Source organism: Euprymna scolopes, chromosome 14 (assembly GCF_053919585.1).
Source record: "Euprymna scolopes isolate OS-2025 chromosome 14, ASM5391958v1, whole genome shotgun sequence".
In the NCBI taxonomy this organism is placed as follows: domain Eukaryota; kingdom Metazoa; phylum Mollusca; class Cephalopoda; order Sepiida; family Sepiolidae; genus Euprymna; species Euprymna scolopes.
The window spans coordinates 67,873,051-67,899,261 of NC_136495.1; the positions used below are offsets into that span (position 1 = coordinate 67,873,051).

At 30.4% G+C, this 26,211-nt stretch overlaps 1 protein-coding gene across 4 annotated transcripts in view; it reads left to right on the plus strand.

Moving 5' to 3' along the window:
* The window catches only part of LOC145293054 (ETS homologous factor-like), a 190,087-nt gene that overhangs the window by 105,897 nt on the left and 57,979 nt on the right, over nucleotides 1-26,211 (plus strand). For 2 of the 4 annotated variants that reach the window (XM_080139373.1, XM_080139374.1), the window contains exon 1: nucleotides 3,463-3,865. The exons of the other annotated variants lie outside the window; for them this stretch is intronic. The gene's annotated coding sequence lies outside the window, so the exon portion shown is untranslated. Of the gene's footprint in view, nucleotides 1-3,462; nucleotides 3,866-26,211 lie in introns of those variants that run through there. 4 annotated transcript variants of the gene reach the window in all.

Genomic DNA, 26,211 nt, shown 5'->3' on the forward strand with positions numbered 1-26,211 from the left:
GAGGCGAAACAGGAACCCCATATACGCTTTACCACTGAGTCAAGCCTAGCTAATAGACGTGGAAAGAATGTATCACTTTTTATGGATATCATTTTATTTGTTTATGTTTTTTTTTGCGATATTTGAACTTATTCAACTATTTATACGGAAAAGCATTTCATATAAATGCCATGAGAGGAAAATGTTTTCCTTCACCAATGTGATGCCTTCATAGGTCTAGACACGTTAATGTGTCGTAAAATGACGAAACACGTGTCTGTGAATGATTACGTTTTAAAATATATATATACGCATCAATGAAAGGAAAAATTATTCCTACATGAGATTTTCGCTACTCATCATGTAGCCTAGAATAATTATTTCATCATTCATAATAATCGATTCATCACTTTAGGCTCTAATATATATATATATATATATATATATATATATATATATATATATATATATATATATATATATATGTCAATTACACACGCTAAACAGATTATTTCGTGTTTCATTCTCGTGAGAATTCGTCAGGTTTATGCGCATAAGCCTAACAAATTCTAACGAGAATGAAACGCGGTATATTATGTGTAACTTAACTGCCATATATATTTTCATAACTTACTGCCTAGCTCTACCTATGTATTGAGCACTGTTGAAGTAAATACTGAAAATTTACGCATAACATTATATCTTCGTGTATTAAATATGTGATTAAATAAAGTAGCCATATATATATATATATATATATATATATATATATATATATATATATATATATATATATATATATATATATATATATAATTATTTCCACTGGCCAAAGAACGCCGCAGCCCACAAGAGCCATGCTAGCCAACAGACCGGAAGTCTAAGACTCGAGTTTCGCCCTCATTTGGGCTCATCAGTCAGACATATCCGCAATCGTAGATTGTAGACTCGAGCCTCCTGCATGCGAGGCAAGCATTCTACCAACTGAACAAACGCCCCACACACAAGAAATTCTATTAACCAACACAAATCAAGCAAACCGCGACGAAATCGAAATGAAGTAGGTTTATTCCACAGCTTGATTTCGTCGCGGTTTGCTTGATTTGTGTTGGTTAATAGAATTTCTTGTGTGCGGGGCGTTTGTTCGTTTACGAACAGGCGATTTGAGCACTATAAAGGTGGTGGCGGGTGTCTATTTAAATCCGACGAGTTATTTACTGGCGTCGATTCCATGGTCGAGTGGGAGAACTGCCGACTGTCAACACGACGGTTCTAGGTTCAATCCTTGGCTTGGGAAAGATGCTAGTCTAGCGGCACTGATGAGTTGTGATACAACGAAACAGGACTGTATGTCGATGACTACAAATATATTTTAAGCACCCCCCTCTTTGGGTAGAGCACTGTCGTAAATAATCTCACCCGCTACTTAATTGGCTGACAATGCGAAGCTCGTTGCTTGTTTGTTTACGAACAGGCAATTTGAGCACTATAAAAGTGGTGGCGGGTGTCTATTTAAATAGACATTCCGACGAGTTATTTACGGGCGTCGATTCCATGGTCGAGTGGGAGAACTGTCGACGGATCTAGGTCCAATCCTTGGCTTGGGAAAGATGCTGGTCTAGCGGCACTGATGAGTTGTGATACAACGATGACTACAAATATATATATATATATATATATATATATATATATATATATATATATATGAAATTTCTGGGGTGCACATACCTCTGATTTAGTAAAATTAATTCTCCAAAGAAGAAAGGTTTGCACCACTTTTACATCCTCTTATGAATATCAAATCTATATATACTATTACTATTACGATTATTAACCATCCTATAATACTTATTCCAATTTTGATCAAAATCTATTGCATTATTTTTATATAAGAAAATGCGTAAGGAGCCTTAAGAAGAAATTGAAATTCATGGAATGCTAAACAGATATATTTCAATTTTGAAATAGGAGGCCGTTCCTATATTATGTGCCCGAAACTAGAATCTGGTTAATATTTATTAATTGATGTTGAATACCTATTTCATAAAAATCAGAGGTATCTGAATTTCCACGAAGTACTTCTACCCCTACTTTTCTTCCTTTGCATAAAATTAAAAATTGCCCACATTACGCCTCTTGTTTTCTAGCAAAATTTTCCAAACTTCTTAATGATTGCTTAATTAGTTTAGTATTGAATTCTATACATAGGAATATATAAACACATGCACATAACTCAATTTGTATACGTGAAATGTCAAATTTTCAACAGAAAATAATGTTCTAATGTTACTCAGCATCTTGCCGACAATATATATTATAAAGTCACAATGTCAAGTTCATTAATTTAAAAGATATATATATATATATATATATATATATATATATATATATATATATATATATTAGTCTTTACATAAACAGTAGTTTGCAACAAACTACTGTTTATGTAAAGACAAATGTAACCTGCTTTACTTCTGTATTGAGCACTCTTGTATGAACCTCGTTATATTTCACTGGTTACCCTACTTTTGGAAAATAGCAACCCCAAATTATATATATATATATATATATATATATATATATATATATGTGTGTGTGTGTGTGTGTGTGTGTGTGTGTGTGTGTGTGTGTGTGTGTGTGTGGTTCTTGTCTAAAAAAAATTCTATTATAGATTAATATGTGGTTCTGAGCTGTTTGGTATACTATTCAACGAAACACGGACGTACCATCAAATAAAATGATACGAATGTGCTATAAATATACTTGTGTAATTTGAATTGTTTACAAGTCATATAGACTCGTCCTTAATGTTAAAGTTACAAGAAAACTCTTTTGCTTATGTTTCTCACAGTAAGATATACCTAAATATGATGTATTAATTTATACAGATGTCGTATTTATTATTATAGCGCAAATTCTCTCTTGATTATTATATTGTACCCAATATATATAGTAATGATTTCAAAAGTTTTTAAAACTTAACTTCTGTGCTATCAGCTAGAATCGAAACCAAAACATCTAACGCTCCAGTCTTCCATCTGAGTTACCGCCAAATGGATACCATAAGCTAAAAATTAAGTGATGTAAAGATAGAAATGTATATTCATTTTGCACGTACATATATATATATATATATATATATATATATATATATATATATATATATATATATATATATATATATATATATATATATATATATACCTTAAATGTAAAAGTTACCAAAAAACTATTATGCACATGTTTCTCCCTGTATTACTTAGAATATACATTCCAAAGTAAAAAAAAGGAAATTATATATAAATATATAAACATGTCTCACTTTTGTGTGTGTGTGTGTGTGTGTGTGTGTGTGTGTGTGTGTGTGTGTGTGTGTGTGTGTGTGTGTGTGTGTGTGAACTTATACCTGCCTTAACTATTTTTGAATGACGACACACCTCATTCGTAAAATCCGGTTGCATAAATTAACCGGATGTTTGGCAAAAGAGAGTCCTTTTGTGTATTTAACGGTCACGCAACAAGTCGCAGTCCATTTCAGGGAGAGCTGCTTCCCTAGCAACAAAGAGTCACCGAGGTATACCATATACTCGCTTATGTGGATATCGCCAGATTAAATGTGGTTTCCGGCTGAGAACTGCACATGCGCACTGACTCATAAAACTTATATGGATGAAAAACAATACAAACAAGATTTTATATGACATATTTTCATGTATACTAAAATTGTTGCACTTTTAGATTAAAACGCTCATTGAACTAGTTGATATATCTAAAAATAGAACAGGTAAACGTTAAATCGTTATCGTGCCTTATTTAAATGATGCATCGAAGTTATGAGAAAAAGACGGACAGAAGCAAAAGTGTTGAGACAAACAAGAAGAGCCAGGTAAGGAGTTATTTAACAGTTTCGTACTTTATATATATATATATATATATATATATATATATATATATATATATATATATATATATATATATATGCTTCGTGTACATACATGTTTCGTATTATATATGAATATATATATGTAAAGTTTCGTACTATGAATATATATACATATAAGTATGTATATATAAACAAAATTTGTACTTTGTATGTATATATATTTTTCTGCTATATATAAAACACACACGTACATATATACTAGCTTCTAATTCATATAGATTCATATATTTCTAGTTTTCTGGGGTCTTAGCTTTACATGTTGTTTTAATATATATATATATATATATATATATATATATATATATATGATAAGATAACTCTGACTGACGCTAAAAGCATTTAATAAGAATAAATGTTTAATTTCAACTTGTATCTCTCGCGGTTTGCGGTAGCCTAGTGGTTTGGGCCCTTGCTAATGAAGCCAGACATGACTTCTGTTGCCGAGGTGCGAATCTCTCGACTGGCGTTAATCGTGATATTGTGCACTGATGATTGCCGATAGGATGAAACACTAGTGTCTGTAGGTATTTAATAATTATTTTAGTGTATATATATATATATATATATATATATATATATATATATATATATATATATATATATATATACAAGCGCATTTTTACATAAGTGTGAGTTGGGAATAATTTTAGTACCACAAATAGAGAACGATATATATATATATATATATATATATATATATATATATATATATATAATATAATTGTCCACTGCCACGTGTTTCGTTTCGTCGTCTAGGACTCATCAGAGTGGCTGAATCTAGCGAGATTCGAAATCGGGATCCCATGGAATGAAGCCTAAACTTTTACCAATGGCCTATCTCGCATCGCTGCTGAATATATCGCGATTTACGTAGATGCTATTTATTTGTTTTTGTTTTACGATACGTTTTGAATGAAAAGAGAAAATTATTCCCAACTTGCATTTAGGTAACAATACACTTTCGTATAAATAATTAAATTCATTCAATATATATATATATATATATATATATATATATATATATATATATATATATAAATGTATATATGTAAAAATATTTTTAACCTTTCTATATCTAATTTTAAATAAATAAGAATGTAAATATACTAAATACTAATCATAGTGGAGGTGATAAGTAGTTAAATGGATTAATCCGAATCTTATAAATACAAGACTGATAAATTAAAAAATATATCCATTTTTAATTTGGAAATTGATGAATCACACAGGTAAGAAATTCATTTTTATAGCGTGAAAAGGTTAGTAATTGCAATTAAGAATAGGAAATCGGATCAAGTGTTTGTAGCATGTCTTCTTCCTAAGATTAAGGGAGGTGGCGTTTGATCAACACTGCTGGGGAACCATGATGTAATATACTGTTTTGTTTTGAAATCCCCGAAACAGTGTTTCATGGTAAACAACTGATGGTCCCTTAAAAAATAAATTATTAGTACAATAGTAAATTCGAGACGAGTTGATGCAGTGATTGCAGGTAATTAAATGACTTACTGACTAGATGGTTTTCTAACGAATAATAAAAAATATTTGTTTGTATAGTTTTAAAGGTTAAAAACTTCAAAGACTATATATATATATATATATATATATATATATGTATATATATAATTAGTTACTATAATAATTCAATATAATAATTCAATAAATATGTATATATATATATATATATATATATATATATATATATATATATATATATATATATATATATATATCCATGTTTGGAAGATTAACTTAATATGAAATGTTTTTCTCTATGAATAATTGAATTCCTTCCAAAGTATTGCAAACAAGATATACAAATAAATGACATATTTGCATATAAAGTAAATCAGTTGAATTCAATTCCCAGGTAATTTAAAACGTTGGTAGCGAATACTGGCGCCCATATTAAATCGAACAAAAAAAACTTTACATTATACACTTTCTTATCATATGTTTTTTGTAAGAATTATATTATGGTAATAAATTGCGAGCGCCGTATATATATATATATATATATATATATATATATATATATATATATATATATATATATATATATATACTAGCAAAAGTACCCGTCGTTGACTGGGTTCAAAAACAGCCTACAGAAAATGGACTCTGATTTATGAAAGTATGATAGGTTATGAAAACGAAGGGTTGTAAATTTGGGTTGAATTTGGGGGTACCAAAACCAAAGCAAAATATGATGAAAGTAAAAATAAAATAGATAAACCCCATAATTTATTATACCATACCTGTTCACACTGAAACACTTATCACAATATTCTGTGGATCTATATTAAAAAACCTTGTTAAACTTTGTGACATATTTCCATTCTATTGAGGCCGGGCGCGAACGCAGACCCCACAATTTTATCATACCATCCTTATTTAAGTTAAAACATACTTATCAAAGTATTCTTATGTACATCTATATCAAAAACACTTGTAACCCTTTTTTTTTTTAAAAAAGAAAGATCAAACATACCCCTTCCTGTGTCTCGATACATCTTCTATCATTATATGTAATCAGTTTTTTTAAAATAGTCAACCATATAGGAGCCTATTCGTGATCAGACATACACACACACATACACACACAGACATTCAGCTTTATATTATATATATATATATATATATATATATATATATATGCATACATATGACCAAGTTCTATATTATTATATATATTGAAATGTTCAATTCTTGACAGCACAGTTTTCGTAGCACAAAATCATTCATGTAATTATCATGTCAATTTTTTAATTTATTCCGCCCTTACTCATTCAGAAGAAAAGGAACTCATAAACTTTAAAATAAAGTATGGATATGGGTATGGTTACAAAATCCAAAAATAAGGTGTGAAGTTGTAGTTGTGTTTTGTTTTAGTTACGTCATATATATATATATATATATATATATATATATATGTATATGTATATATATATATATATATATGTATATATATATATATGCATATATATATGTATGTATATATATATGTATGTATATATGCATATATATATATATATATATATATATATATATATAAATCTGTTGAATATGAAAAATAGTGGCTACATATATGCAAATATGTTTCAGTGACCACCCTGCTAGGGAAAAATCCCATCATCAGGCCAAGAATATCTCTGAAAGTATCAATCAAAAACATTACCTTTTTATATTAAAACAAATCTATAGGATTATATCATTGCCAAGAGTAAAAGGGGTAACCAGATAAAATAAGTTTTCACATTATACAAATTGATGTGGGATCTCCCAATATAATTTTATAGTTATGCTTTTTTAGTTAGCATTAAAAATATCCGGCTCTACTTTTAGTAGTTATTAAGGAATACGGATTTTAGAAGAGCAAATCTTATACCAGTGCAAAAAACAATTATTAACGTTTTTTTTTTTACATTTAAGTTGAGGTAAAGTCATACATATATAAATATAAAACGCAAGTATATATATATATATATATATATATATATATATATATATATATATATATATATATATATATAATTGCTTTGAAAAGTTGCATACATAGAAGGAAGGGGCTCCTAATAAATTGGATCAATGAAAAGAACAACACTTAGATGTTGTTTTTATATATATATATATATATAAGGAAAAAAAATTGTAAATACATAAATAATTAGTCGGTAAACTTGGATTTTAATCGCAATTATATTATAGATTTTTAATTAATGTCATATATATATATATATATATATATATATATATATATATATATATATATATATATATAAAATTATATTTTATAAATGTAATTTATAATCTATTTCGAATTTAAAACTATAGAAAAATATAATAATGTTAATAAACTAGGGAAATCACTTAGGATAGATAAATACTCACTTCCCCAAACCTTGAAAGATTTGGGTTTTTAAAAAATAATTTTTAAACGTATTTCGAAATTTTTAAACGTGATTCGATATAATTAAAAATATATTTTTTAAAACTTTAAACGTATTTTTGGAAATTTTTAAATGTTCGATATAATTAAACGAATTTTTAAGTTTTTAACCGATACCAATACAGATTTTGAAGTTTTTATACATAAGGAAAGAGATTTTAAAATTAAAGGGGGTTCAAATTAAAATCGATTCATATAAAAAAAACATTTTTTCGAAATTAGATCTTAAATTTAAATAATTCAAAGTTGAAAATTAGGTATTACATTACCCGATATATATATATATATATATATATATATATATATATATATATATATAGATAGATAGATAGATAGATAGATAGATAGATAAAAAAAAAAAGGGGGGGGATTAAACAAAACGAGATTTGAACGTGGATTCGCGAGGTATATATACTTCACACTTCCGGTTATAAGATAGACGAATATTGGCTGAAGAGAGCTCGATAAGGATACCTTAAACGGGCCTTATTATCGGGCTTGAAACCGACGGTACCAATGACCTGTCTCAACTAACAACTTTCTGTACACAAAATATATATATATATATATATATACACACAAGTCTAGTTAAATACGACATATTTTCTTTTTTCTGAGTTATCATTGTAAAGTTACCATTACCCTGGCAATCTTTTCGTTTCAGCAGGCAAGTTGTATGGAACAACACCCAGTGATTTAATCGACAATATTCTTTTCTATTGTGTATATTATAATATCATATACTATTATATACTATTCAATATTTACATTCATTGCTTGAGATTATTAATCCCTTTCTTTATTCATTAGACTAGTTGTGTTTAAAATAGATAATACACGTTTAAAACATAACATTACATTTAAAACAGGTGATTAAACGTTTAAAATAAATAAAATTACTATAACATGTTTGATTAACAATTGAAATAAGTAGTAAATAAAATATGTATGAGATGGTTAATTTACAATTAAAAAACGATTTAAAAAAATTAAAAAGTGACTTTCAGTTAAATATACTCATTTTACTCGGTTTAGAATATGTATGCTCTATTTTATTTTATTTTATGATAGCATTCAACGTTTAACTCACCTTTAGTGGTTAATTAGGAATTACGTAGTTTAGAAAGTTACATTTTGTATAAGTACAATGCATTATTTTATTTATATTACCCGACTACGAAGATATAAATCGTTTAACTCATTAGACTAATTACATTTAAAACAAGTGATTAACGTTTAAAATCAATAAAATAAAATGAGATGATTAATTAATGATTGAAATAAGTAGTTAAAAATTTCGATATGTTAAAAATTATATATATATATATATATATATATATATATATATATATATATATATATATATATATAGAAAAAATAAGGTACGTCGAAGTAAAAGTACTATGTATAATTTACATTTAAATCAATTACTAGTTTTCATATTCAACATATTTATATTGCCCTGTCTAAACATTGAGCACTCTTTGGTAGACACATTGTGTTTTTTTGTTTTTGTTTAAATAACTAAACAATACTACCAAAAATATATATATATATATATATATATATATATATATATATATTCAATTATTTCACAATTAGATAACGTCACAGCTCATACGGACCTAGGTTCTTAGTAGTTGAATGATTTCACTTTTGTTCAGAAGTAGGTATGTGACAAAGTTGGACTTCGCTGCGGTTTGCTTGATCTGTGTTAGTAAATCAACTTTCTTGTATGTGGTGTAATTGTTCAGGTGGCACAGTGGATACCTCGCATTCAAGTGACTCGAGTTTCGGATATGTTCTTCTGATGATACTAGACTTTTCTTTCTACGGCTCTCATGATTTTTGTGAGCTGCGACGTTGTCTAATTGTGGAAGTACTTATATATCATCTCACATTCCAATATATATATATATATATATATATATATATATATATATATATATATATATATATATATATGCATTTTACAGTGAGTGAGTAATGATTCCAGCCCTGAACCCATACTTACATTTTTACCTGGCTTCTCTTACCGCGTGTTAATAAGATCCAGCTCAGATGCAGGCCTTGTCATATTATTATAAATATCCGTAATACAAAATGAATGCCACCTTTGAATTGTTCGTAAACAATGGCGCATTTCTGATAATAGTTTTGTAGACTTTCCCAAATCAAATGTAATTCGTAATTACACATATTCTCATTCGTGTACATTCTTTATCTTCCACCTTGGCAACACATGTATTTCTTATTGTATTGTAACATTAATTTATTCTTTCTTTGGTGCTCATATCTGTCCTGCTTGTATTTATCATACATATTAAGTTTTACTTTACAGGTTTTGTATTCCCTTTTCAAACAGCTGTTTATGTCAGAATGTACTATCTAAAAATATAATAATACATAAAAAATACATTAAAAAAAAGTAATTACTCTATATAATTCAGTTCTTATGAGAATAAACTTAACTTACAAGTAAAAATAAAGCTAAATAATATATATGTGTGTGTGTGTGTGTGTGTGTGTGTGTGTGTGTGTGTGTGTGTGTGTGTGTGTGTGTGTGTGTGTGTGTGTGTGTGTGTGTGTGTGTGTGTGTGTGTGTGTACACTAGCAGTTTTAGCCCGGGAAAATCGGTACAAAAGTTTAAAAAAAAAATTTTTTTATGAAATTTGCCATATGAAGGTCGAACAACGACACATAACGTAGTAGCTATTGGTTCATGTTTTAATTTTTAGCCTTGCAGCAAACAGATCTCCATAGCTCAGTCAGTAACGGCAGAAGAAAAAGTATATCGTAAGCTAAACGTTTTGCTTTCGATTCTCGGTGGTGGCGCACGAGTCATTTTTTTTTTTTTTTACTTTTTAAATAATTACTATATTTGGTCCAATATAATATAATAATAACTACGAAATCTGAATTATCAAAATATCATATTTAAGCTTATTTTACGGCCAGGCAATGCTTAAAAAAGAGGGTTTTAATATGAATATCAATACGCAACAAAATACAAATTTATAGGAGTATATATATATATATATATATATATATATATATATATATATATATATATATATATATATATACACAGAGAAAGCGATCTACAGACAGACTGTTTCGTGTATCATAGCTCTTCAGTGCGGCTCAAGTCATCAATCGCACCTCCATCAACCTAGTTCATAGTAGGAGCTGATAAGTATCTTCATATTTTTATACAGTGTAGTGTGGAACGATAAAGTTGTCGACCCCTAAAGAAAACAACACTATAACTCTATTTTGGAACTTTTATTGAAAAAATCAATTCAGGTAATTTTTTATGTAGTAGAGCTTACATCTATTCAATGTAACCGCCTTCAGCCTCAATAACCGCCTTGATACGGGTCCAGAACTGGGAGCACGCCTTTTCCTCAAACGCCGGCGGGAACTCAGTGAATACTCGGCGGATGGTGGCGATCAGGCTAGCTTTGGTGTTATGGGAGGTTATGTTGGTGCTGTTCTCGACCTACGACCAAATGTAGTAGTACAGCGGGTTCAGTTCGGGGAAGAAGGGGGCCAGTGAGAGAAAAATAAAAGTTGTAGCACTGTTTCTAAAGTCAAGCCTGGGTCTCTTTGGACTTGTGGGCTGGCGCCGAGTTCTGCTGTCACACCCAGGGTCTGCCAGCGGCCAGCTGATTGCACCAGGTGATCACCACAATTTTTATTACAGGTACACTTTGGAGTTGACTTTCATGCCGAATTTGAAGATGTGGGGTGGCAGGATATGGCCCTCACTTAAAGCCACACCAAAGACCATAACCGAGACCGAAAACTTTTTCTTCATCACTTTGGACACGTTTTTGTTATTTGTGGCAATTCAGTGATGCATTTTTAGGTGCTGTCAATGATCCTGCTTTCATAACTTGGATCGGTAGAGAGCATGATTTGTACAGCGGTGCATCCTCCATCTCGCTCGTTGAACATTGTGCAACTTCCAGACATGATAGAAGGCTCCTATCGTTGTTGGGATTTGTACACAACCGGTCAACTAGTAGATGGTTTGCAACAAAAAGAGAAAACCGGTTTTCATAAAACAGAAATTAACTCATGTCGTCTTTTCTATTTTATTTTTATTGTCCCACCTGTATAAACATCAACTGTCCTTTACAGCACTATTTGTTTATTTACAAAGAGCTTTGCATTACACTCAGTAGTAAGTGATTTCATTTAACGACATTAACTAACCCGAAAATCCACTGATGTATTGTTTTGCTTTATCACAGCTATTCTGTATGCTTAGACTAGTACTGTTCCCAATCCATGGATCGAACCTCCAACCAGTTAGTTCATAGTTTATAGCTCTAACCAATGAGACAGGCGCTAGACAATTATATCTACCTAATTTTATATAAATATTGACTGCCACTTTACAGTACTGTATTTGTTTATTTATAAAAACAAATTGCATTATACATATATATATATATATACATAATGATTAAATACTTATACATATATATATACATACATATATATACATACACATATATATGCATATATATACATAATGATTAAATACTTATACATACATATGTGTGTGTGTGTGTGTGTGTGTGTGTGTGTGTGTGTGTGTGTGTGTGTGTGTGTGTGTGTGTGTGTGTGTGTGTGTGTGAGTATTTAATCATTATGTCATTTTTAATTAAAAACATTATGACATTTTACAGTTGAAATAAAGTCAATCAATTTAGCTCACATGTGCAGATCATCATATAATGATTGGATCACTCTGACTGACGTTAAAAACATTTTTAAATAAATGTTTAAATGTCAACAATATTTCTCGCGGTTAACGGTAGCCGAAGAGATACTCTCTTTGCTAATGGAGTCAGAGATGGCTTCGTTGCCGTGTTCGAATCTCTCGACCGGTGTTAATCGTGACACCCTTCACTGATGATTCCCGAAAGGATGAAATATTAGTGTCTATAGTAAATAAATAAATAAATATGTATATATATAATATATATATAGTAAATGTAATATATATATATATATATATATATATATATATATATATATATATATATATATATATATATACGCGTTTTTCTTCTGTAATTTCTTTATTTCTCTTTATTCCGGCTTCATATATTATATCCTTAATAACACAATACCACAAAATGGTGAACGCCAGTTTTTTAAAACATACCGGACTACCACGCGGTTACCTCTAAGAATTTTCTAGTTTAAAAGGGTTGTTACATGTCTTTAAAAGTATAACTCTTATTTAAACTCACTTGAATTTTCTAACTCATATCATATCATACATAGGACTAGGACAACAGCATATTCTTTTCATTGTTTTTACTCTTGAGTGTGTATCCGTTGATATCTTATATGCTTTTATATAAGGCGATGTGGTTCTCGGTTGATTAACTGAGTCTAACTGTGTCGGATATACACTCAAGAGTCAACACAAAAAAGAAGAATATTCTGTTGTCGTTGCCCTATTCATGACATATCGATTTTAATAGCAACAAATAAACAGACTTTTTCCCTTTTATAAATGGGCGAATTTAGCGTTTCTTAAATCAAATGTATAAATACACAATCACTGTGATAATATATATATATATATATATATATATATATATATATATATATATATATATATATATATATATAGTGTTATAATGGAATAATTCCAGAGGAAATCCGGGTATGAAAGCTCAATGTGGTAAACAGAGCAATAACATGCATTTTTAGGTGCTGTCAATGGTTTTGTTTTGTTTTGTTTTTTTGTTTTTTTTTCTTTTAAAAAATCCTTCCCACCCTCTCTATAAAATGTATTAAGTGGATTGCTACTAACACCCCCTCTGGTGTTTTGACGGTCGTGGCCCGATTCCTTTTTCTTTCTTTATTTCAGTATCAAAAATGTAATTGTCTAGTTTAGATGTTTGAAAATACCATAAGGTTGAAATAAATTATTGCATCGACAATTATGTAATTTCCGTGTTATATATAAATATATATATATATATATATATATATATATATATATATATATATATATATATATATATATATATATATATTATGGCTGTATCATTTGGCTTTTCTTTAGATGGGGATTCATAATGTTTATTATGCGGGTGTTTCAGACTATTACATCTTAGGCTGACGTAACATCTGACCTTTATCAAGTGCCTCTTGTTGAACCCGGGAATCTACACAAAATTTTGAATTTCTTTCTTTAATCCACAGAAATAGCTTTTTTTTCTTCTTGTTCCATTTACTATGACTGCTTAGAAGTCTTTGATTTATAATTGTATTCTTAGTATCACCCATACTAGGAATTGAACCTTCAACCGCTAGGAGAGTGCAATTTAGAATTGATTATAATAATACTATTATCCACTATCCATTCTTAGTATCATCAATATTTTTCTCCTTTGCACACGTGATCGCAAAGGAAATAAAGTACGAGTGATACTAAGAATACAATAAGAATTCCATCTCAACAAAAATAACCTTCTTAGTGACATTTGTGTATTTAGGCTACATATCTTCATTCAGACAAGTATTGTTAAATAGCACGGAGTATTTTTGCTTAATGAGCTTTTTTGTAATTTTCCAATTTTTCGAATTGTCGTTCTTATTCCTCAGTCGAATCTATGCAAGAAAGTTCCATAGTTATATATATATATATATATATATATATATATATATATATATATATATATATATATATATATATACTACATATTAGTTTCAACATAATAATCTATAGAGAATTGTGTCTATAATAATAATAAATACGTTATCTGCATGAATTAAAATGTCATTTTTCAGCGTATCTTACGATCGGGCAACGCCGGGCTGCCTGCTAGTAATAGATAAATCTGATTGTATACTTCCGCTCTAGATGTTCACAGTTTACTAAAAAATGAAACGCCAGTGTTACCATTGTATATCAGATAGTAGGTGCGATATTTGAAAGACATTCCCATCTTTATGACTAAGAATAGATATCTCTGAAAAATGCAGAATTATGCTGCTGGTTTTAAAATTAATGCTAAAGTGTAGCATAGCTCACAAAACCCAAACACAAAAACGAGAGAAAATACCTACAAAACAACTTTTACTAAACGCAAGAACATTTAATTTCTATTGATGCGTATAGTTTTATGAATCTGAATTTAGTAGGGGGGTATTTTTGTATTTCAAAGTTAGTATCATAGACTCGGTGGTTTGTAAAAGAAATGACTGATGGCGATCATTTTCTTGATTTTAGCTTCTATGACGTATTTTTAACAATTAAAAAAATCGAAAATTGAAAACGAATTACAACTAATAACTGTCACAGAAAGCTTTAAAACTTTAATTGTTGACCGATCATTTATAACTCACTTAAACCATTTTAAATGTTTTCTTTATTTAAAATAAAGAAGTAACATATTGACACTGACTTGTTTAGCTATTTTTTAGTTATTTGCTCTATATTTGTTTATCTCTATTTTCTGTTGTTAACTATGCCACACTTTTGCCAAAAAAAAGGCCGTAGTTACTAACGGGTTAAATAAGCATTAGTCCTAACTTTTGGCCGCAAAAAACTTTACGCGAAATTTCATGGTAAAACAATAAATTAATTTTCAGAAAATTAAAGGGTAAACTAAGAAACGCGTGAAGAAACAGTAACAAAAACACAAGTGTTTTCCAATTAAGATCAGTGACACAAAAAGAAAGAAGTGCTTTTGTAACAATAGAGAAACTTTTTTTATTTTTTATTTACCTTAGCTCATATTTCACTGAACTTTTCATCGCACAATATCCAACCTTGACTCCTTTGCTTGCTTTTTCTTTTTATTACACAAATATCTTAAGAAAGACACTCGATCATTTAGAACAAACAAAAGGGCTTCCATTATTACTTAGACATATAGAAGCAGCAGCTGGGACTCGCCTCGAGACAAAAACAATTGGATTCAGTAAGGTCAATCATACGTGAGGAAAATCATAAAATGTTTTAAACCAGTAAATCTATATAATTATTAAACTCTGTGGACTGTCCGGGCGTCTTTGCTTGCTTGCTTGCATCTTGTCTTCGACCATCAAGCGATTCAATCTTTTAAAACAGGAATGACAGGTGAATATATATATATATATATATATATATATATATATATATGTGTGTGTGTGTGTGTGTGTGTGTGTGTGTGTATATGCATATGTATGTATGTATATATGAATATATATACATATATATATGCTTGTATATATGTTTATATGTATATATATTCTTATATATTTGTATATATATATATATATGTATATGTGTATATGTATGTATATATGTATCTATTTATATGTCAGGTCATGTCATATGCTACTGGTACCATGTAACCCAGTACTACCTGCCTCATGGTCGGGTCACCGGCGACTAAATTGGTTCCCCCACCAAACTTGTTTGGTGAGGACGGTGGCTAGTCTCCCTGAAAGATTAAAAACAAGACCTTCCAAACGGCGAATGAACCCTTTTTCGGGGTCAACGGCCAACTAGCACCGTGTGTGTTTGTGTGTATGTATGTGTGTGTTGGGGTGGAGAGGGCTCCCGTAAGCCGTGATGAAGGCAACCTTTCTAGGAGAAGCAAATCTCCGATTTAAAAAAACATATAGCAAGAGACCAGTACCCGAATTAAGCTGGTCTGCAGTTTAACTTGTTGCTGGCTATCTTGCTCTTGCTTGTTGCTGGATGACAACATTTTGAACCGAGAGAGAAACTTTGCTGTAGTACAAAGCTAAGACTCTGTAACATCATCTGTGTATAGATACTACCTAAGACATCAATCTATTAAAATGGTCCTATAGCAATGGAAGTCATTTTGGGGCTCATGGACTTTAAGTATCTGAGGGAGTGGCACTTGTCTGAAAAAACGTTGCAATCATCATCATCATCATCATTTATATGTATATATATGTATATATATATGTATTTATATATGTATATGTATGTATATATGTATATGTATGTATATATGTATATGTATGTATATGTGCATATGTATCTGTGTATATGTATATATATAGATATATGCATATATGTATATATATAGATATATGCATACATGCATATATGTATATATATAGATATATGCATATATGCATATATGTACATATATATACATGTATATATGTATATATATGTATATATACATATATTTATGTATATATTTATGTATGTATACATATGTATATATATACATATATATGAATATATAAGCATATATATGTATATATACGCATATATAAGCATATATATGTATATATATATGTATATGTATATATATGAATGTATATGCATATGTATCTATATGTATATGTGTATGTATCTATATATGTATGTCTATATGTATATATATTCATATATTTATGTATATATATACGTATATATATGTATATATATACATATGTATATAGATGTATACATCTGTATATATGTATATATATGTATATATACGCATATATATGCATATATTTGCACACACACACACACATATCTATACATATATATATATATATATATATATATATATATATATATATATATATATATATATATATATATATATATCCGTATTGGACTGGCTCCGAGGCTAAGGAATGACACTGGAGATTTGAATGTTTGAGTTTCGTTTCTAGCTGATTGCCCCCAAGTCTTGTGTGTGTGTGTGTGTGTGTGTGTGTGTGTGTGTGTGTGTGTGTGTGTGTAGAAAGGGCGAAGAAGAGTGTGTTATATCGGTTAGCAGAGAAATAGTTACATGTTAGTTTATCTGTTTGTTTATAGTAAGAGAAAAAGAAAAAGAGGCGTGCTCTTGATGCTATCCATCTACCTTATGTTTTTTCGTTTTAGGAAGATAGCGGTTTCAATCCTACTCAAAGCCTGTCAGACGCTTAGTTGGCCAAAATGTAGTTGGTTGGTTGTTTTTGTTTTACGGCATATTAACCTTTTTCAGGTTATTTAATGCTGAATCCAGTGATTTTCGAGAACAATTTTTATTAGAGTATATTTTCTTTTTTTTTTCTTTTTATTTAAGTCGATTTCTATTTAACCCATTGTTGGAGCCCTAACAGGTACTACCAGTCCGGGTCAGAGTGTACCTTGAAGCAATGGTAATTAAAGGGTGGCTCCACACTCTCCAAAGCCTGCACTCTGGGGCCTCACCATCGGTTATAGTTTAATGTCATATCCAGGACTGCTAAAATGTAGTGAGACAACAACAACTATGGAAGGCAGTAATTACTGAAGATACAGTTAAGAGACTCAGAATTCATATCCCGTCGCGATTTACCACCTGACGAAGGCCAGAGGATGAGTTAGCCGAAACGTTGTGAAACAACAACTAGAAGATGAAGATAATCGTCCGCTAATAAATAAATAAATAAATAACACGGATTAGCTGAAATATTAATAATTATATATGCTTATGCCTCTCTGTTCCGTGGTATGAGAGTTACCAATACGAATTGTTGGTTCATAGAACCGAATTCAAATTCAGCTTGATCCATTATAGACAAATAAACTCCTATGGCTATTAGACGAATCTTGAATTACAAATTGATGAATAAAATAATTTTGTAAATGTTCAGATCCATTTTTTCAAGAAAATTGGCAAAATCTGTTACGGAGTAATTTTTTGTTAATCTTCGTTCAGGGGCAAACACTAAAAAATAAAGTCAAACACTAGAAATATCTTCCCAACCAAACACAAACCCTACTCCCTTCCATTCATGAAAGCTCTTTAATTTACTATTTCTTTTAGCAGTATTATCCTGGATATATTGCATGTAACTTTCAAAGGCGTATAAACAGGGTAAAACAGCAGATATCGGCAAACGTTAAAGGTCACGGCCAGAGCATAATTCGAAAAGAATGTTCAGAAAGGCATTAAAATGGTTTGATATTGTTGTTGTTGTTGTTGTTGTTGTTGTTGTTTATATAATATTAAACGAGGAATCATTTTGGTTTAAAATCAATTTAGTATTACGCATGTAAACTTGAGAAAAGCTTGTTTGAAATGTGTCAGCCTGATGTAAATAAGCGAAATCAAAGCAAGATGGCGACTGAATTTAACCTGGTGTTGTGTGATTTCGCTTATTCACATAATGTTGCCACATTTCAATTGTGTTTTTCTCAAGTTCACATGCTTAATACTAACTTGATTTGAAGTCGAAATGGTTCCTTATTTAACAACATATAACTAAAACAACAACATAAAACTATTTTTAACGCCAATACGTAATTTTGTTTTCGTATTCTGATCTGACCGCGACATTTAAGGTTTGCCCAGATACTGTTAAACATGAGACAGCAGTAGTCTGTTTCTGCTTTTTCGGCTCAAGATGTTGACATCTATTATGTGCGTCTTTATGTACAGAAGTCGACGTTCGTTGTTCTTTGATGTTGTTTAAAGACTTTTTAATGTTCCCATACAACTTACATGAATAATATTATCATTTCTTTAGTTTTCAATTTGTCCGGTTTCATAATATTTTATGAGCATTGTATATTTGCTCGTTAGCTACTAGTAGTAGTACTACTACTGTTATTTTTATTTTTTTATTATTTATTTATTTATTTATTTATTTATTTGTCCATCATGTACGACTGTGATGATTTCGCCTCTGCTAATGAAGAGTCAGAATATGGCCTTAAGGTAGGTTTATTGCACACTTTTGGGGAATAGCAAACTCGTCTTTGTGAAGATTGACCAATGGTGACTATTGAAGATATCTTACTTGTATCGTGATCTGATTCTTTGATAAGGAGCGCGAAAAGAAAATTCATTATTTATGTTTTTTATAAATTTATCTTCGTTCCTACAAACGGTTCCTAAAAATCGATATATCGATCGTTACTTTAGCTCTAGAAATGTTTCTAAATTTTGTGGATGAAAACAGAGAAAAATCATTAAGCGCCTATAAAAAAAAATGTCATTTTTTAATAGAAATCGTTCTAGATAAGGCGTGGAGCTACTTAATATAAAGGAGCTAAAAATATTTAAAATATTTTTTAAAAAAAAATAAATAAGCAATATTTCAAAGCTAATGATAAGATATATTCCAGCTCAGAAAATAGCAATTCTTCTTCCTTTGTCAGAAACATCGCTCCTGGAATGTGAAGAGTAAAAGACAAAATAAGGAAGCGATGGTTACCTATCCCTCTTAAATTTCGGTTTTATTTTGCGTATATTCTACTAATGTAAAGGGTAACCATGTGAAAATTGATGTTGCTACCCTATCTTTTGAAATGTGCCTAAAATTTGTGTTGAAAATACCAAAAATTATTGACGTTATTGGCATTCCTTCCTTATTAAATATTTAGAAACTAATCTATCTATCTATGTTTCTATCTATCTATCTATCTTTCTTTCTTTCTTTCTATCTATAAAAGTAAGAATTATGTGTGTGAAGACAACTTGCAATCAATATACTCAACAATTTTTTTATCTATATACTTGAAATTTGGTATATAGGGTATTCAGACGTGTGGAAAACTTTTTAATCCGTTTTCATCCGAAACGGGTAAAAATTTAAAAAACTGGTACTTTGGAGGTCATCGGCTTTTTATCCGTTTGTCAACTGTTTTACGACTGCGCATACGCGAATCGTTCTAATTATATTAGGAATAAGTAGGTTTGAAAACACTTTTTATATTGTGTCAAGCTGGCTTAATGGTTATCGTACTTGAATCATTGTTTTTAGATTTTTTGTTTCGATCTCAGCTCAGGTTTTTTTTTTTTTTTTTACCTACAAGAAGTGAACTGTTTAGAAAAAACATAATACTAGATACACATGCCCCAATTTTTTTTTTTTCTTTTCTTTCTTTTTTACTTATTTTTTTTTTTTTTTCATGAATTTAACGGTACGTTTAATACCGGGCCACACCGGGTACATTATCTAGTTGTCTATAAAAATGGTGCAAGTTAGAAAGTTCGTTTTTGAAGTAGGTATGCACAATTAATCAATACTCAAATTTATCCACGTGGAATTATTTTATATATAAAAAGTTGAAAATCAACTTAATCTCGTTCACATTAAAATCCATTCTCAACGCCTTCTCCCACTATTAAAATAAGTGAGAGCCATGACAGATAATTGTAGATTCGGTCACCTGACATTTCTTGCTAAGTTGATTATTCCGGCTTTTTACTCCTCAAGTCTGTAAATCTTTTGTTGATCTGATGTCGTGAAGTTCTTTTCTTTTTATTTGTCACGTCGCGTATTAACAATGTGCATTAACTTCAATGGAGGACGGGTCATATACCTTTTCGTTGTTCATATTTTGACTCATATTTTTTATTTCTGTTCGATAATTAAACCAATCCTTTGAGGAAGCAATTTTCTGGCAAGCTTTAAAGTTTTGAGGTTTAACCTTAGAGTGTTTTGTAATGAGAGAAGTATTTTTGGGATGATCCGGATTCAGGGAAATATGTTTTGGTGAAAAAGGTTTACAGGTTTTATAATCAAATGTGAGGAAAACAAGAAGCATGCTATACGGTAAATAAAACAAAATAATGCATTCAGAATGCATATATTCACAAAAGAGATATATGTGTGTTTATGATGGATGATTACAGCTAGAGGAAAACTGAATGTTCGTGAATATTTCGGTGATCTTGTAAAAACAAGAGATAATTCATTAGTTGAGACATTGAAGAAGTCTGATTCGATTACTTAAGAGCCGTACATTACAGGGGCCATAAAGATCGTAATCAACATTCGCTACTCATCTAAATAAATTATAATTCATTGAAAATTGTTTATAAGAGTCAATGTTCATTGTTTATTATATTAGAAAGTAAATCTAGTGAAACAGATTGGATATATTTCAATGAATAAAGTCTATTCAGACTGGCAGACGTGTGTGTGTGTGTGTGTGTGTGTGTGTGTGTGTGTGTGTGTGTGTGTGTGTGTGTGTGTGTGTGTGTGTGTGTGTGTGTGTGTGTGTGTGTGTGTGTGTGTGTGTGTGTGTGTGTGTGTGTGTGCGCGCGCGTGTGTGTGTGTGCGTGCGTGTGTGTGTGTGTGTGTGTGTGTGTGTGTGTGTGTGTGTGTGTGTGTGTGTGTGTGTGTGTGTGTGAGATTAGTACTCAACAGAGTGGCGCTCAGATACACCGATGCGTAGATTGGGTCAGCTGGGTTAAACTGGTACATCGAAGGACAATCTGGCTTTTTAAAGGATTTAGATAGCTCCCAGAAAGATCGTTTCGAATAAATTTAGAAAGTTCTCTGATTGGTCCAAAATATAATAACTTGTTTTTTAATTAGGATACTATATGAGCAGACGGCCTGCGCAGAAACTAATGTGCGCATTTTGATTTTGGACGTCTATGTGTACATGTTTATTCGTATAATATCTATTACTACATACACATCCTCTACTTGGAAAAATTTGAGATCAACTCGGTTTATTAATTTACAAATTACATTTATTCAAATTAAGCTACTTTTTAAATATTTTCAAAATAATGGAAAATTTTTCACTTTGCGTCTTGATATCGTATTGTTGTCGAATGGTAAAATACGGTTAAGAGGTAGTAAGCTGACTTTAAATGCTGTTACACACACAAAAATGATTCTGAACGCTTAGGCCATAAATATTCGATAGTTGTCACAGAAATTATTTTAAAAATCGAAAGTGTCATTTTGATCGACCTTCAATTTTAGTTGCGAGAAACAACAAAAGATATAAAATATCAGAAAGCAGTGTATTCACAATTTTTTCATGAACATTTGTTAATGAAACAGTGTTTCAAATGAATCCTACTGTTTGTAATTGTTTCAATAAACACAAGCGAGTTTTCGCGCCAATATCTTATAACATATGAAACATAGATTCATCAATTCATTCCGGAATCAAATCGGCAGTCAGCTAAATGGACGGCAACAGATGGAAAGTGTCTAAAGCGATCAAAGACGCAGGCATTTGCAGATCAAGTTTTCTACTTTTGGATGTGAAGGATATTTTATTCATCGATTGCCATGTTTGGATATTTTATTTATCGATTACCATATTTGGATATTTTATTTATCGATTACCATATTTGGATATTTTATTCATCGATTACCATATTTGGGTATTTTATTTATCGGTTACCATATTTGGATATTTTATTCATCGATTACCATATTTGGATATTTTATTTATTGATTACCTAAAGAAAACAAAAACAAGCATCATCGAAGATAATATAACGTTATTAGTACGTTTGAAAGAGGATATCGTCAAAAAACGTTTGAAAGAGGATATCGTCAAAAAAACGTTTGAAAGAGGATATCGTCAAAAAACGTTTGAAAGAGGATATCGTCAAAAAAACGTTTGAAAGAGGATATCGTCAAAAAACGTTTGAAAGAGGATATCGTCAAAAAACGTTTGAAAGAGGATATCGTCAAAAAACGATCAGAAATGATGAAAAATGTGCTCCTTCAGTAAGAAAATGCACCGTGTTCAAATCGATCGCAACGATGGTAAAACTAAATGATTTGCATTTTGAATTGCTTCTGAACCCATCATATCCTTGTATATCAGTCGCTGCGGTTACTGTCTGATTGCAAACCGCAATATAATGGTCCAGTGGAGACATCTGTTTTCAACGAAGAATTACTGTCAAAACTGTGGCATATTTTTAGGTCAAAAACCAAAAATAACGTTCTACAAAAATGCAACGGATTGTTAGAGAAACGTTGGGATCAATGAATCGCCCTAGAAGAATGCGTGTTTTGCCTTATGATATGTATATATGTAATTGAGTGCACATGCTGTATTAGTATAACGATGCGTATGTATATAAGTCTGTATTTATGTAAGTTATGGATCAGTGTTTGTGCGTAAATGTATACTATGCATATGTGTATGTCTATATATGTATATATACGTATGTATATGTGTCTGTGGGTATATATGTGCTTATATCTGCACTTATGTTTAGGTTTGACAGGTGGATATACAAGTAATCATTATATAAATAGTAAAAATCAACCACGCTTGGGCGACCCCATACCCAGCCCCACATTTAAATCAATTCTCCCCTTTATAAAAAATATCTAACTAGCCACAGTATATAAAGCACTCACTCAAATATCAATTCCAACTCAACGAACAACAAAACAAATTCATCCATAGATCGCCTCCAAAAAGAAATATATGTATTTTAAATAAAATTTAAACAAACTTAATTAAACCACATCACACTACGACAACAAGCGTATTGAACCGACTTATCGCAACTAATGAAGTCACCTTTAAATATACACTCAAAATTAAAAGAACCCAACCTTAAACTCACTTAATTAAGTAACCCTCCAAACATTCCATATTTTCACACCATTATTCTTCTCCATCTCCACCTATTTATTGTTAACCCCTTACATCAAGTAGCTTCACACCTTGTCTGAAGCGATTTGAATATTTTGCTTTTGCTTTTAACTTTGTTGACATAATTAATTATGCTAATATATTTCAAATAAACCTAAAAAAAAAATAAACTTTATAAAGTTTATATATTTATTTTTATTTGAAATATATTAGCAGAATTGATTGAAATATTTTTTATAAGTAAACAACTATTACGTATTGTGACGAGACCATGGAACAAAGAAAAAATTCTACGCATGTCTGCAGTTGCTCAACGCTAACTTTCGGCGATGGCTAGATATGTACCTCGATACGATGAACGTGCTAAGCGAGTTTTTCTATTGTCTCCAATGGTCAAGCGCCATCCCATATTACAATTCTCGGTATCGGGGCTCCCTGTTGCAGTGAATGGGCAAGTAATTGATGGCTGACTCAATAAGATTAAGGGTTTCATAAGTTGTTTTAACTGGGAAAAAGTTCGGAAAAAAATGGCCGCTTCGTAGATATAATATACAAGGTCCGCTACAAGTAACTTTATATTTTCTTTAGTTTGTAATTTGTTGACACTCGATCATTTCTATTATTTGGTGCGTCATTCGAAGGCGACAGTCATATATTTTTATAACCTTGTTGAACTTATGAAACAAATCCTAAGTGCCATTACCTTTTTGTGCCGTTGGCGCTGTGCGCCGAATTATATATAAATTATAAATTATATATTAGCAAATTATATATTATATATTATATATTAGCAAATTATATATAAATTATAAATTATATATATAAATTATAAATTATATATTATATATCATATATTAGCAAATTATATATTATATATTAGCAAATTATATATAAATTATAAATTATATATATAAATTATAAATCATATATTATATATCATATATTAGCAAATTATATATTATATATTAGCAAATTATATATAAATTATAAATTATATATATAAATTATAAATTATATATTATATTATGTAAAAGTAACAAAGTTTATTGATCTCTATGAAGATCACGCTAGACTTTAATAAACGCCATAATAGTCGTGAAGAGTCTAGAAGAATGAAAAGACTGAGGAAGGAAGCGCAATAACCAGTCCTCAACTGAAAGAGTCGGAAGAGCGCTAAGACTTTGCAGAAGCTTATTGTCGTCAAAATCCTAGTGAAGACCAGTGGTCGTCGCCAGCGAAAAACCAATGATAAGCGGATGTTGCGATAACGTAAAGTCACTTGAAAAAAGCTATTCGAAAGAGGTGGAGGATACTGGAAATTTGGGGAGCCTTGTTGGCACTCAGTTTCCTGGGAACACCACCGTTTATTATCAGTGAGTGGTCTCTTAGGATGACCTTTGTAAAAAAAAAAAAAATAGTGAATACTAATTATAATACTAATAACTAGAGAGACCTGTGGAAATTTCACAGGGGCATCTTTTATATGTAGTATATTGCTGCTGGTCATTCTGTGGACGTTCCGAGAAAATAAAGACCAAGTGATAATATTGTATCCCTTTTGCTTAGACTGTAAAAGTATTTAAGTAATCTGGTTAATGTAGTGTCAGAATATATCTGGTTAGTACTAGGGCTATGACAACAGCATATTCTTATCATTGTTTTCACTCTCGAGTATATATCCGACACAGTTAGACACATTAATCAACCGAGAACCATACCACTCTATATAAAAACATACTAGATATTAACTGATATATACTTGAGAGTCAAAATAATGAAAGGAATATTCTATTGTCATAGCCCTAGTTATTACGGTACATCTCCAATAACTTTATAGGAGTCTGTGACGTATTTCCATTGTATGGACACCTGGTGCGTACAGAAACCTCGTACTATCATTATACCGTGTTTAGACAGAACAGATACTACCCTTAGATCCTTGCCAGAAGACTAGGAACGCATACTTTAATTTTAAAAGCGACATCATTTAATTTT